Raw genomic sequence first — 13,235 nt, forward strand, 5'->3', positions numbered from 1 at the left:
CGACCGGATAGGTCATCCTACATGTATATACCAAATACCTCGGGTTTCCTTGAGGCGTCCCCGCAGTCTGCCCAGTTTGGACCAACACTCATGAGGAGCATTGGCCCGGGGGTTGATTAAGAGTCCTCGGGTGCTAGTCGGTCCCTATGCAAGTTTTTAGTTGTTATTAGGCAAATGGTAAAACAAATGTTGGGCCTTGCTGGAGGAGTTTTATTCAAAGCAAACTATAAAGAGGGGCCCATAAACCCTCATCATGTTAGGGACACAAAATCAAGGAACATAACACCGGTATGACGGAAACTAGGGCGGCAAGAGTGGAACAAAACACTAGGCAAAAGGCGGAGCCTTCCACCCTTTACCAAGTATATAGATGCATTAATTAAATAAGAGATATTGTGATATCCCAAGATATCCATGACCCAACATGGAACAACCTGCAACTGCACCTGCAACTAACAACACTATAAGAGGCGCTGAGAAAAGCGGTAACATAGCCAAACAACGGTTTGCTGGGTTGGTGAAAAAGGTTAGAGGTTGTTTCATGGCATATTGGGTGGCTTGATAAACAAGTGGTAGGTAGCGCGACATAGCGATAGCATCGAGACAACTAGCATAGCAAAGATAGTTGTGAGATCCAGGGTGATGGTCATCTTGCCTGAAATCCTGCTAGGAAGAAGACCGAATCCATGAAGTAGACGAACCAACATAGTCGAACGAGTCCTCACAATCGCAACGTAATTGGAACTATTGAGAAGAAGTGCAACCCTAAAAGAAGCAAAAACATGGTAAACAACCATCACATAAACATGGCATGATGCACAATCAAGTATGATGCATGTCTGGTTTACGAGTTATGGCATGGCAAAGTGCAACAAACAATACTACAAGTTAAGTGGAGCTCAATATGCAACGAGTTGCATATTGACAAAACACCACATGCGATTATTTAGTTCACTCTCATTTATGTACCCAACAATATTAAATGTTGTTAAACATGGCAAGATATGAAGCATAATAAATAACTACCTATCTAGGCAAGTTTAAATGAGGCCGGAGCAACAGACAACAATTCCGGAAAATCCTCATGTGCAATTTACGAATTTGGTACTGTTCTGCCCTAAACCATATTTTAATGTTGTTAAACAACAAAATAAAGTGCACCATGTTAATCTATGCATTTTCTACCCCATTTACACATAAAGTTTATTTAATTTGGGGCTATGGTTAGTTATGAAATAAATCATTTTAACATGTCATTTATTTAAATGTTTTTATCATGATGCGGATGACATAAACAAGTTTTATGCAATTTTTATGAAAAGTTGACATGAAGATGATATGGAGTATTTGTCGCCATGGCAGAAAGAAGGGGTGCCACGACGGCGAAAGCGGAAATGATGCCACAACAACATTTCGATTCCGACAACTCGTCGAGATGTCGGTGCAAAAGAAAGGGTCGACGTGAGCGTGTCATGCGAAGATGCTGGGGTGCTCCCGACAACCGGGTGTCCCACACGTCGGCGACAAGGCATATGAGGGCCATGCACGAAACAAGTCGGGCACGATGCAAACGCGAGCATCTCATACAACACAAGCACTCGTTCACGGCCGGTCTTCGGGATGTCGCTAGGTGGGCGGCGGGTGGCCGCATCTGCCCACACTACGACATCGAGAAAGAAGGGGCGAGGCCCTCCCTAGCCAGCGGTGCTTGGGAGAGAATGGTAATGCACGCTGATCGGGACGCGCAGGCAGTGCGTAAGAGCCGTTGCCGAGGATGACCGCGTGAACATTGCACCTTCTCACCTTCCCTGGTGGAGAGGATCCGGCTGGATCTGTGACCAGCGGTGAGCAGAGAGAGAGAGAGAGAGAGAGAGAGTGTCCACCACTATCGTGTTTAGATATGGAGAGGACGAGACAGTGTGAAGAGAGCAACACTAGCAAGCAAGCGCGGAGGCTCCTGCCTATATAGTGTAGTGCTACTAGTTTTCTTTTGTCTACCGGAGCCGTCTTGACCTCGTCAATGACTGTCGAGAAGTCTTCATGCACGTGCCCTGGAGGCGCAGTTGTCGTCATTTTGATCTGAAGCACCGGATTATAACATATAACACGATAAATGCCACATGACAAGAAACCATAACCTCATTGCCCAAAGGATACAACTACATGAATCTCGGTGGACAAACTAGACAAGGATCAAAGCTCAAATTAAAGATAAACTCGTAGAAAAGGGGTCCATCGATAGATGTCCTAATTAACATAGCCGACTTGACCTAGATGGCAGCCGAGTAGTCTTCGTGCATGTGCCCCCAATGACTAGCGCCTTGGAGGAAGTCAGTTGTCGCTGTTTAACCCTCGCAGTGATGCGAAGCACATGACACCTAATATTGCGAGATGACAAGAAACCTTTTTTTAGATTTCTCATCAGAACTACAGCCCTGTACAACACATCCTGCACGATATGTAGACGATAGCCAATCCAGGCGTGTCTGCTGGAGTCTGGTCACATGCATGGACGAACTGATCTTCCGTGTCATGCAGGGATCGTCCAGGCACCAACATCTGTACAACACTTCTCTAGTACTACTATCACTCGTCTCTCTCTTCTATTAACTCACCCGACTTGCGGGGCCAGGGAGTGTGCCTATGGTCGGTTCTCAACTGTGGTCCCACATGTGTGTGCAAACGCAATATGATGTGCGTTCCATTTGGAGAGCGGCGTGCCAGACCGATCGACTGTCTGGGTGCGACGCGAATGCGACGGGCGTGTTGTATACTTCGTACATGTGTACCTCCGTTTTCCTGAGGCTTTGCTCCATGGCGCAATCCATGGATACAAAATTAGTATACTGTACTATTTAAAACTTAAGGGCGGGGCTTTTCCCGCGCGGTAGGCGGGGCAGTTCCGCCTAGTTGGTTCGACAGAGACGCGAGAAGATGAGGGAGTAGGCTGCTGCAAAAGTAGGGCTATGTGATTTGACAGCGAGTTACTACTGGACAGGTGGGGCCCCATGATTTGACTTGCCATTATCATTTTAACTGCGGCGCAACGACCGGCGTGAGTCTCCCGATTCTTGACCACCTCCATGGTATACATGTGCCTCTCCCAATGCTCCACCATGTAGAGGCTGACTCTTGCATGAGAGCCCACTCCTCCACTTTTTCCTTGCCTCTTTTCTCCACATATGCAAAAATGCCATGTAAGCACGCTTATAGCCCACTATTGTACTTTCTCGTACATGTCTCGTACATGTGCTAAGCCTTCCACATAGGCATAAAGTCTGACATGGCAAGTAAATTAAGAAGAGATAGACTAGTTTGGTGACCCCAGGAAGAAACGGTGCTAAGCGCGTGTACCTAGGTGAAAAGATAATTTTGAGTCTATAGCTATTAAATGAAGCAAACTTAGCAACAAAAAACTAAGAACCTATGCATTGGGGACTTGAGTTGCTAGGCCATTTAATGCCCTTAGCACCTCATCTAAGAACCATTTCATTGGAAGAGGTCACTCCTTGGCAAATGCAATAAATACTACGAAGAAAGAGATAGAGATAAGTAAAAAATACTCTTATAGCCAACCTTATAGCTAACCTTGTTGTATGAGTGACTAAGTGATAACTATGTATGACATGCCAACATCAGATAGCCTAACACACCATGTTAAATCTCCAAGGGTGCGGCCGCGCGAGCGAGGTGACGGTCGTGGTAGGCGCGACCATGATACGGGCTGTTGGCAGCCCTTGGATCTGAGATCGAACGGTCACATGCTAAGTTGCTGAAAATTTACAGAATAACCCTCTAGGATAGGATATTCACCCATAGGTCTAGAATCACGCCATGCAATCGCTCGATCTCAGATCCAAGGGCTCTTGGAAGCCCATATCATGGGAGAATGGAAAGCTTCGTATCACCTGTAATTTTCCCGACGCTTGACATGACATCGAAAGCCAGTTAATCGGGCGCTGAATAGACATGACATCTAATTGGGCCCCCCATAGTACTGTGCATGAATCCATTTATCCACCAGGCAAGCCACTACCCTGCCATTCGCATGCCCCACTCAACATTTTTACAATCAAAAACCGCTGGCAGTTCGCTCCTACTCGTCCCCGGACGTCCTTTAACATTACGGCAGTTCACTCCTAGTCGTCCTGTCCTTTCACATTAGGCAGTTCCACTAATCCTAACCCTCCTCCCAAATTCATGGCGTCCCAAATCTCCATGATCGGCGGTGAGTACAAGGTTAGAACCATCACTGGTGATGAGTTCGACGTCATCTACACCCGTTCTTCCGCGACGGTGAAAGGATGCCTTGCTCTCTTCAGACGCATGTTCGAAAACTCAAATGATGAGTGGGTCGCTGGGCTAGATGTTGAGTACACCACAACCCTAGACAAAGAGAAGAATCTAAAGGAGGAATAGAAGATGAAGCCCGCCGTGATCCAGGTTTGCGTGCATGACTTATGCTTGGTCTACCACATATGCCATGCCGACATTGAGTGCGAGGAATTTAAGAACTTCCTCAAGGGCGGCCGAGTCAAATTCGTTATGGTAGACTTTACGAACGGCAGAAGAGTCCTGGATCGGATAGGCCTCATTGTAGGCAACCCCTTTGGCCTCCAGAAGAATGGGCTGGTGCCCTCCCCTGATCAGCCTTCAATGCTGACCCTAGCAGGAGCCATGGTTCATCCTTCGTACGGTAAACTGAAGAAACCTCCGCACACGTTTCATCGTGCATGGCAGTGGAATGTAATAGATATAGACCACATCCGCTACGCTACAATGGATGGCTACCTTTCTTTCAATATCTACAAGGGTTGGATGAAGAGCAAGAGCCAAGTGTGCAGTTCAAGAAAAGAAGTATCGACCAAGAGGAAGAGGGACAAGGTCGAAGTCGAGGACGTGGACGAGGACTCCGAGTAAGGTGGCAGCGTCATTGCTCATGGTGGTTCTAATGCAGTGTTTACCGGATTAGTTACTTAGTTTAATTTCAGGTGTGCTTAGTTTTATTTGAGGGGTGTGTTGTGCTGAGCCCCAAGCAGAACTATGTTATGTTTCTTCTCATTACTTTAACTCTTCAGCACATACATACTAGTATTTCTTACAGTTCATCTTTTAGTTGGTATAGTACTACCACTCGTTTCTTCACATTATATACGTACAATATATATGTCCAACATCATACAGCCAGCAGTTTAGTTGTCAAAGAATTTCAGGGTGCATAGTTTTATTTGAGGGGTGTGTTGTGCTGGACACCATTATTGTGACTCATATATCTTTTGCCATGTTATAATGACATAAATACCGATGGACCAACATGCCAGCTCTCCCTCTATCTCACTACAGTAAAATAAAGTGTGGGGCCTACTTGATCCCAATAGCGTTCTTGTTTTCCTATAAAATTATTCGCTTGGTTACTCTTGACAAGCGGGGCCACACTTATCATTGTGAGAATCGTCTTATTTTTGTCATATAACATGGTCAACGGGTTTAACGTGAAAATAACAATGTATAATGGCATTTTTGAGCAAACATCTAACTTAACGATGGCATTTTTGAGATATCTAATTGCATTTTTGAGCAGGCATCTCACAGATCGATGGCATTTTTGAGTAGTTGTAACTTCTAATGGCAAAACTGAGTAGTGATACACAACTACTCACATAAATAATAAGAACCCAAGAATTAAATAGGTATGCTAATTTCTTTAATAGAATTTGGCACCCCATTTAAGCACGTACTGGCTTTTTTAATAGTAGTATATGCATAATTTGGTGACAAGCACTCTCTATATGTACCACCTTTTTTCTTTAATTTCATCTGCTCCATGGTGTAATCCATCGATACTACTACTGTACAAAAGTATACATTTTTAAAAAGGCTAGAGCTTGGTCGGTTTCAAGAGAGGCGAGGGCCTTTGTGATTTGACTGCTCATTACTGCTGGAAGGCAGGCCCTTGTGATTTGACTGCTCGTATAAATGTGCCGACAACCTGAGGAGGAGCAAAGAACCATGCGGTATACTCAAGTTTTCCACTAGAGTACGACAGAGGAGCATGAAACACGGCAGCACAGTGCCATATGGCGATAAAAAATGATCTAATTTGCTAGTCATCTCATTGTTAGAATTGTTCTATTCATGCCTCGCAGAGAATGTGACACATGCAGTGAAACACCCGAAGCAAAAGAAGAAACACAGGAGCAAAAGAAGAAGGAAGATTATCACCCCCCAAAAGAAGGAAGACGCACACACAAGTCTAGGGCGCTGCTCTCTACTACATGAAGGGTTGCTGGCCGTGGAGTCATAACTGCTTCTTCATCGCCTCCACGACCTCCATCTCCTTGCGCTATCTCTCGCCATCTTCTTCATTCTGTCCATGACGTGAGATTTCTCGACGCGAGCCTTCATCATCTGTTCCACGGCCGCATTACGTAACTTGACAGCAGCCGGGTGCTCGATGCGGAGCTTCGCCAACTGATGACCCACAAGTATAGGGGATCTATCATAGTCCTTTCGATAAGTAAGAGTGTCAAACCCAACGAAGAGCAGAAGGAAATGATAAGCTGTTTTCAATAAGGTATTCTCTGCAAGCACTAAAATTATCGGTAACAAATAGTTTTGTGATAAGGTAATTTGTAACAGGTAACAAGTAACAAGTAATAAAAGTAAATACAGTGCAGCAAGATGGAACAATCCTTTTTGTAGCAAAGGACAAGCCTGGACAAACTCTTATATAAAGGAAAACGCTCCCGAGGACACATGGGAATTATCGTCAAGCTAGTTTTCATCACGCTTATATGATTCGCGTTCAGTACTTTGATAATTTGATATGTGGGTGGACTGGTGCTTGGGTACTGCCCTTACTTGTACAAGCATCCCACTTATGATTAACCCCTCTTTCAAGCATCCACAACTACAAAATAAGTATTAAGGTAAACCTAACCATAACATGAAACATATGGATCCAGTTCAGCCCCTTACGAAGCAACGCATAAACTAGGGTTTAAGCTTCTGTCACTCTAGCAACCCATCATCTACTTATTACTTCCCAATGCCTTCCCCTAGGCCCAAGCAATGGTGAAGTGTCATGTATTCGACATTCACATGGCACCACTAGAGGAAAGACAACATACATCTCATCAAAATATCGAACGAATACCAAATTCACATGATTACTTATAGCAAGACTTCTCCCATGTCCTCAGGAACAAACGTAACTACTCACAAATCATATTCATGTTCATAATCAGAGGGGTATTAATATGCATAAAGGATCTGAACATATGATCTTCCACCAAATAAACCAACTAGCATCAACTACAAGGAGTAATCAACACTACTAACAACCCACAGGTACCAATCTGAGGTTTTGAGACAAAGATTGGATACAAGAGATGAACTAGGGTTTGAGATGAGATAGTGCTGGTGAAGATGTTGATGGAGATTGACCCACTCCTGATGAAAGGATCCATCGTGATGATGATGGTGATGATTTCCCCCTCCCAGAGGGATGCTTCCCCGACAAAACAGCCCCGTCAAAGCCCTAGATTGGTTCTGCCAAGGTTCCACCTCGTGGCGGCGGCGTTTCGTCCCGAAAGCTTGCGTATGATTTTTTTCCAGGGAAAAAGACTTCATATAGCCAAAGATGGGCACCAGAGGCCTACCAGGGGGCCCACGAGGCAGGGGGACGCGCCTAGGGGGGTAGGGTGCGCCCCCACCCTTGTGGATGGTGGGTGGCCCCCCTCTGGTTCTTTCTTCACCCAATATTTTTTATATATTCCAAAACGTGCCTCTATGAAGTTTCAGGACTTTTGGAGTTACGCAAAATAGGTCTCTAATATTTTCTCCTTTTCTAGCCCAGAATTCCAGCTGCCGGCATTCTCCCTCTTCATGTAAACCTTGTAAAATAAGAGAGAAAAGGCATAAGTATTGTGACATAATGTGTAATAACAACCCATAATGCAATAAATATCAATATAAAAGCAGGATGCAAAATGGACATATCAACTCCCCGAAGCTTAGATCTCGCTTGTCCTCAAGCGGAAGCTGATATCGAAAAATTTGTCCACATGTTTAGAGATAGAGGTGTCGATAAAATAAAATACGAACATGAGAGCATCATGATCATTCTTATAACAACAACACACACACACATATATATATATATTGTCATATGATTTCTTATGCTAAAGTAACAATTCATTCACAATTTCAAGTATGAATCAGAAACTTCATTGAAAACTAACAAACTATAATCTTAGTCATTGAAGCAATTGCAATTTATCATAACATAAAAAAGAGTCAATGTAAGAGCTTTTCAGCAAGTCCACATACTCAACTATTATTTAGTCTTTCAAAATTGCTAACACTCATGCAATATTTATGGGCATGGAGTTTTAATCGGACACAGAGAAAGATAGGGGCTTATAGTTTTGCCTCCCAACCTTTTACTCAAGGGTAATGTCAACAATAATAGTTCATGATAACTTACATCCAATTGGATATATATATATATGGATCTTTCCAACACAATGTGCTTGCCAAAGGATAATATGTAAAAAGGAGAGGTGAAGGTCACCATGACTCTTGTATAATGTATAAGACAAAAGTAAAAGATAGGCCCTTCGCAGAGGGAAGCAGAGGTTGTCATGTGTTTTTATGGTTGGATGCACGAAATCTTAATGCAAAAGAACGTCACTTTATATTGCCACTTGTGATATGGACCTTTATTATGCAGTCTGTCGCTTTTATTGCTTCCACATCACAAGATCGTATAAAGCTTATTTTCTCCACACTAATAAATCATACATATTTAGAGAGCAATTTTTATTGCCTACAACAAGACAACTTACTTGAAGGATCTTACTCAATCCATAGGTAGATATGGTGGACTCTCATGGCAAAACTGGGTTTAAGGATATTTGGAAGCACAAGTAGTATCTCTACTTGGTGCAAACAATTTGGCTAGCATGAGGGGGAAAGGCAAGATCAACATGTTGGATGATCCATGACAATATAATTTATTTCGGATGTAAGAAAACATAACCCATTACATTTTCTTCCTTGTCCAACATCAACTTTTTAGCATGTCATATTATAATGAGTGCTCACAATCATAAAAGATGTCCAAGATAGTATATTTATATGTGAATAACTCTCTTTCTTTATTACTTCCTATTAATTGCAACGATGACCAAAACTATGCTTGTCAACTCTCAACAACTTTTATTCATCATACTCTTTATATGTGAAGTCATTACTCTCCATAAGATCAATATGATCTCTTTATTTCTTTTTACTCTTTCTCTCCCCTTCCCTTTTTTTCAAGATCATAGCAAGATGGCAAAGCCCTTGACTCAACACTAATATTTATTACATATGGATTATGGACTCGATTACATAGAAGGATCATAAAGCAAAACTCAAGACTAAATCATACTAAAACTTTTATTCTGGTAGATCAAGATATTACCAAAAGGATCAGACTAAGAAAAACGGTAAAGATAGAAGTGTGATGGTGATACGATACCGGGGCACTCCCCCAAGCTTGGCAGTTGCCAAGGGGAGTGCCCATAACAGATACTCAGTTCTACTTTGCTGATGAAGAAGATGGTGGTGATGATGGATAGTCGCACATCGAGCGTAGGAGATCCTCCAATTTGCGGATAATGCCCTAGAGTGCGATGATATGCTCCTTCAACAAATATTTTCACGCGTGAGATACTTATTTTGTATGCGAGCTAACTCAATCATCTTGAAAGCTTCAATCTCCATTGGGGTAAGAAGATTGTAATGAGTTTGGAGGATGTCTTCGTCTTCTGCTGCCGGAGCTTGATCCTCCATGGCCTTCTTGATCCCATCATCCTTGTTGATCTCCCCGGGTTCTTCTCTCTTCAGCTCTATCTTCATTAGCCAAGCATCATTGCGCTCATTGTTGGAGGGGGACGACATAATGCCTGGCCTTGGCAACTCTGGCAGAAAACAGCTCGAAACAAAAACAGAGGATATTTGCGTCGTACGGTGGTCAAAACCTTCGGGAGATTATATAATGAATTTTTCCTGACCAAAAGAAGTATCGTGCAAGAAAACGGAGTCCGTAGAGCAAATGAGGTGCCCACGAGGCAGGAGGGCGCGCCCAGGGGGGTAGGGTACGCCCTCCACCCTCGTGGATGCCTCATGTCCTTCACGGACTACTTCTTATTTTCCTATTTTCTTAAATATTCCAAAACGGAGAAAAATTGCTATTAGAACTATTTTGGAGTCGGTCTACTTACCGTACCACATACCTATTCCTTTTCGGAGGCTGAAACGTTCAGGAAGGTGTCCCTTATATACTCCTCCGGGGTTATGGTTTCAATAACATTAGTTTCAACATTTATAGGGTTACCTGAGATATAATGTTTGATTCTTTGACCGTTCACCACCCTTGGATTTGTGCCTTCGAAGTTGTTGATTTTTATGGCACCAGAACGATAGACCTCCTCGATAATGTAAGGACCTTCCCATTTAGAGAGGAGTTTTCCTGCAAAAAATCTTAGACGAGAGTTGTATAACAATGCATAATCACCTACATTAAACTCGCGTTTTTGTATCCTTTTATCATGCCATCTTTTAACTTGTTCTTTAAACAGTTTGGCATTCTCATAGGCCTGGGTTCTCCATTCATCAAGTGAGCTAATGTCAAATAGTCTCTTCTCACCGGCAAGCTTGAAGTCATAATTGAGCTCTTTAATGGCCCAATATGCCTTATGTTCTATTTCGAGAGGTAAGTGACATGCTTTTCCATAAACCATTTTATATGGAGACATACCCGTAGGATTTTTATATGCAGTTCTATCGGCCCATAAAGCATCATCAAGTTTCTTGGACCAATTCTTTCTAGATCTATTAATAGTCTTTTGCAATATTTATTTAAGCTCTCTATTACTCAGTTCTACTTGACCACTAGACTGTGGATGATATGGAGATGCAATTCTATGATTAACATCATACCTAGCAAGCATTTTACGAAAAGCACCATGAATAGAATGTGAACCACCGTCAGTCATTAAATATCTAGGGACTCCAAACCTCAGAAAAATAACTTCTTTAAGCATCTTAATAGAGGTGTTATGATCAGCACTACTAGTTGGAATAGCTTCTACCCACTTAGTAACGTAATCAACAACAACTAAAATATGTGTATACCCATTAGAGGAAGGAAATGACCCCATATAATCAGAGCCCCAAACATCAAATGGTTCAATAAAAAGTGAATAATTCATAGGCATTTCTTGACGTCTACTAATATTACCAATTCTTTGACATTCATCACAAGACAAGACAAACTTATGGGCATCCTTGAAGAGGGTAGGCCAATAAAAAATGGATTGCAATACCTTATGTGCAGTTCTATCTCCAGCATGGTGTCCTCCATAAGCCTCGGAGTGACACTTGCGTAGGATCTGTTCCTGTTCATGCTCAGGTACACAACGTCTAATAACCCCATCTACTCCTTCTATATAAAGGTGTGGGTAATCCCAGAAGTAATGTCTTAAATCATAGAAAAACTTTTTGTTTTATTGGTATGTGAAACTAGGTGGTATAAATATAGCAACAATATAATTAGCATAACATCATACCATGGAGCAGTACGAGAAGCATTTATGACAGCTAATTGTTCATCAAGAAAGCTATCATCAATAGGTAGTGGGTCATCAAGAACATTCTCTAACCTAGACAAGTTGTCTGCAATGGGGTTCTCAGCTCCCTTTCTATCGATAATATGCAAATCAAATTCTTGTAGTAGGAGAACCCATCTAATAAGTCTAGGTTTAGCATATTTCTTTTCCATAAGGTATTTAATAGCAGCATGATTAGTGTGAACAAGTACTTTAGAATCAACAATATAAGGTCTGAACTTATCACAAGCAAATACAACTACTAAAAATTCTTTTTCAGTAGTAGCATAGTTTCTCTGGGCACAGTCTAGAGTTTTACTAGCATATTGGATAACATTTAATTTCTTATCAACTCTTTGTCCTAAAGCAACACCTTCAGCATAATCACTAGCATCACACATAATTTCAAAGGGTAAATTCCAATCTGGAGGTTGAACAATAGGTGCAGAAATCAAAGCTTTCTTAAGTATTTCAAATGCTTCTACACAATCATCATCAAAGACAAAATGAACATCTTTTTGTAAGAGATTAGTCAGAGGCCTGGAAATTTTCAAGAAGTCTTTAATGAACCTCCTATAAAAACCGGCATGACCAAGGAAACTTCTTATACCTTTAATGTCCTTAGGACACGACATCTTTTCAATAGCATCAACTTTAGCTTTATCAACTTCAATACCTCTTTCAGAAATTTTATGTCTCAAGACAATACCTTCATTAACCATAATGTGGCACTTCTCCCAATTCAAGACAAGATTAGTTTCTTCACATCTTTGTAAAACTCGATCAAGGTTGCTTAAGCAATCATCAAAAGAAGTTCCACAAATGGAAAAAACATCCATGAAAACCTCAACAATCTTTTCACAAAAGTAAGAGAATATAGCAGTCATACATGTTTGAAAGGTAGCAGGTGCATTACATAAACCAAAAGGCATATGTTTATAAGCAAAGGTACCAAAAGGGCAAGTAAAGGAGATCTTTTCTTGATCCTCTTTTGACACATGTATTTGAGAGAAACTAGAATAACCATCTAGAAAGCAAAAATGTGTATGTTTGGATAATCTTTCTAGCATTTGATCAATAAAAGGTAGAGGGTAATGATATTTTTAGTAGCTTTATTTAATTTCCGGAAATCAATTACCATTCTATAACCTATAACAATTCTTTGTGGGATCAATTCATCTTTATCATTTGGAACAACAGTAATACCTCCTTTCTTAGGGACACAATGGACATGACTTACCCACTGACTATCAGCAACATGATAAATTATACCTGCCTCCAGAAGTTTTAGTATTTCTTTTCTTACCACTTCTTTCATCTTAGGATTTAACCGCCGTTCGTGATCAACGACCGGTTTAGCGTCTTTCTCCAATTTTATTTTGTGCTAGCATAGAGTGGGACTAATGTCCTTAAGATCATCTAGAGTATATCCAACAGCAGCATGATGCTTCTTCAGAGTTTTCAATAATTTCTCCTCTTCTGGCTCTGAAAGGTTAGCACTAATAATAACATGATATATCTTCTTTTCATCAAGATAAGCATATTTAAGAGTATCGGACAATGGTTTAATCTCAAACA

The sequence above is a fragment of the Triticum urartu genome, chromosome 2 (genome assembly GCF_003073215.2).
Source record: "Triticum urartu cultivar G1812 chromosome 2, Tu2.1, whole genome shotgun sequence".
In the NCBI taxonomy this organism is placed as follows: domain Eukaryota; kingdom Viridiplantae; phylum Streptophyta; class Magnoliopsida; order Poales; family Poaceae; genus Triticum; species Triticum urartu.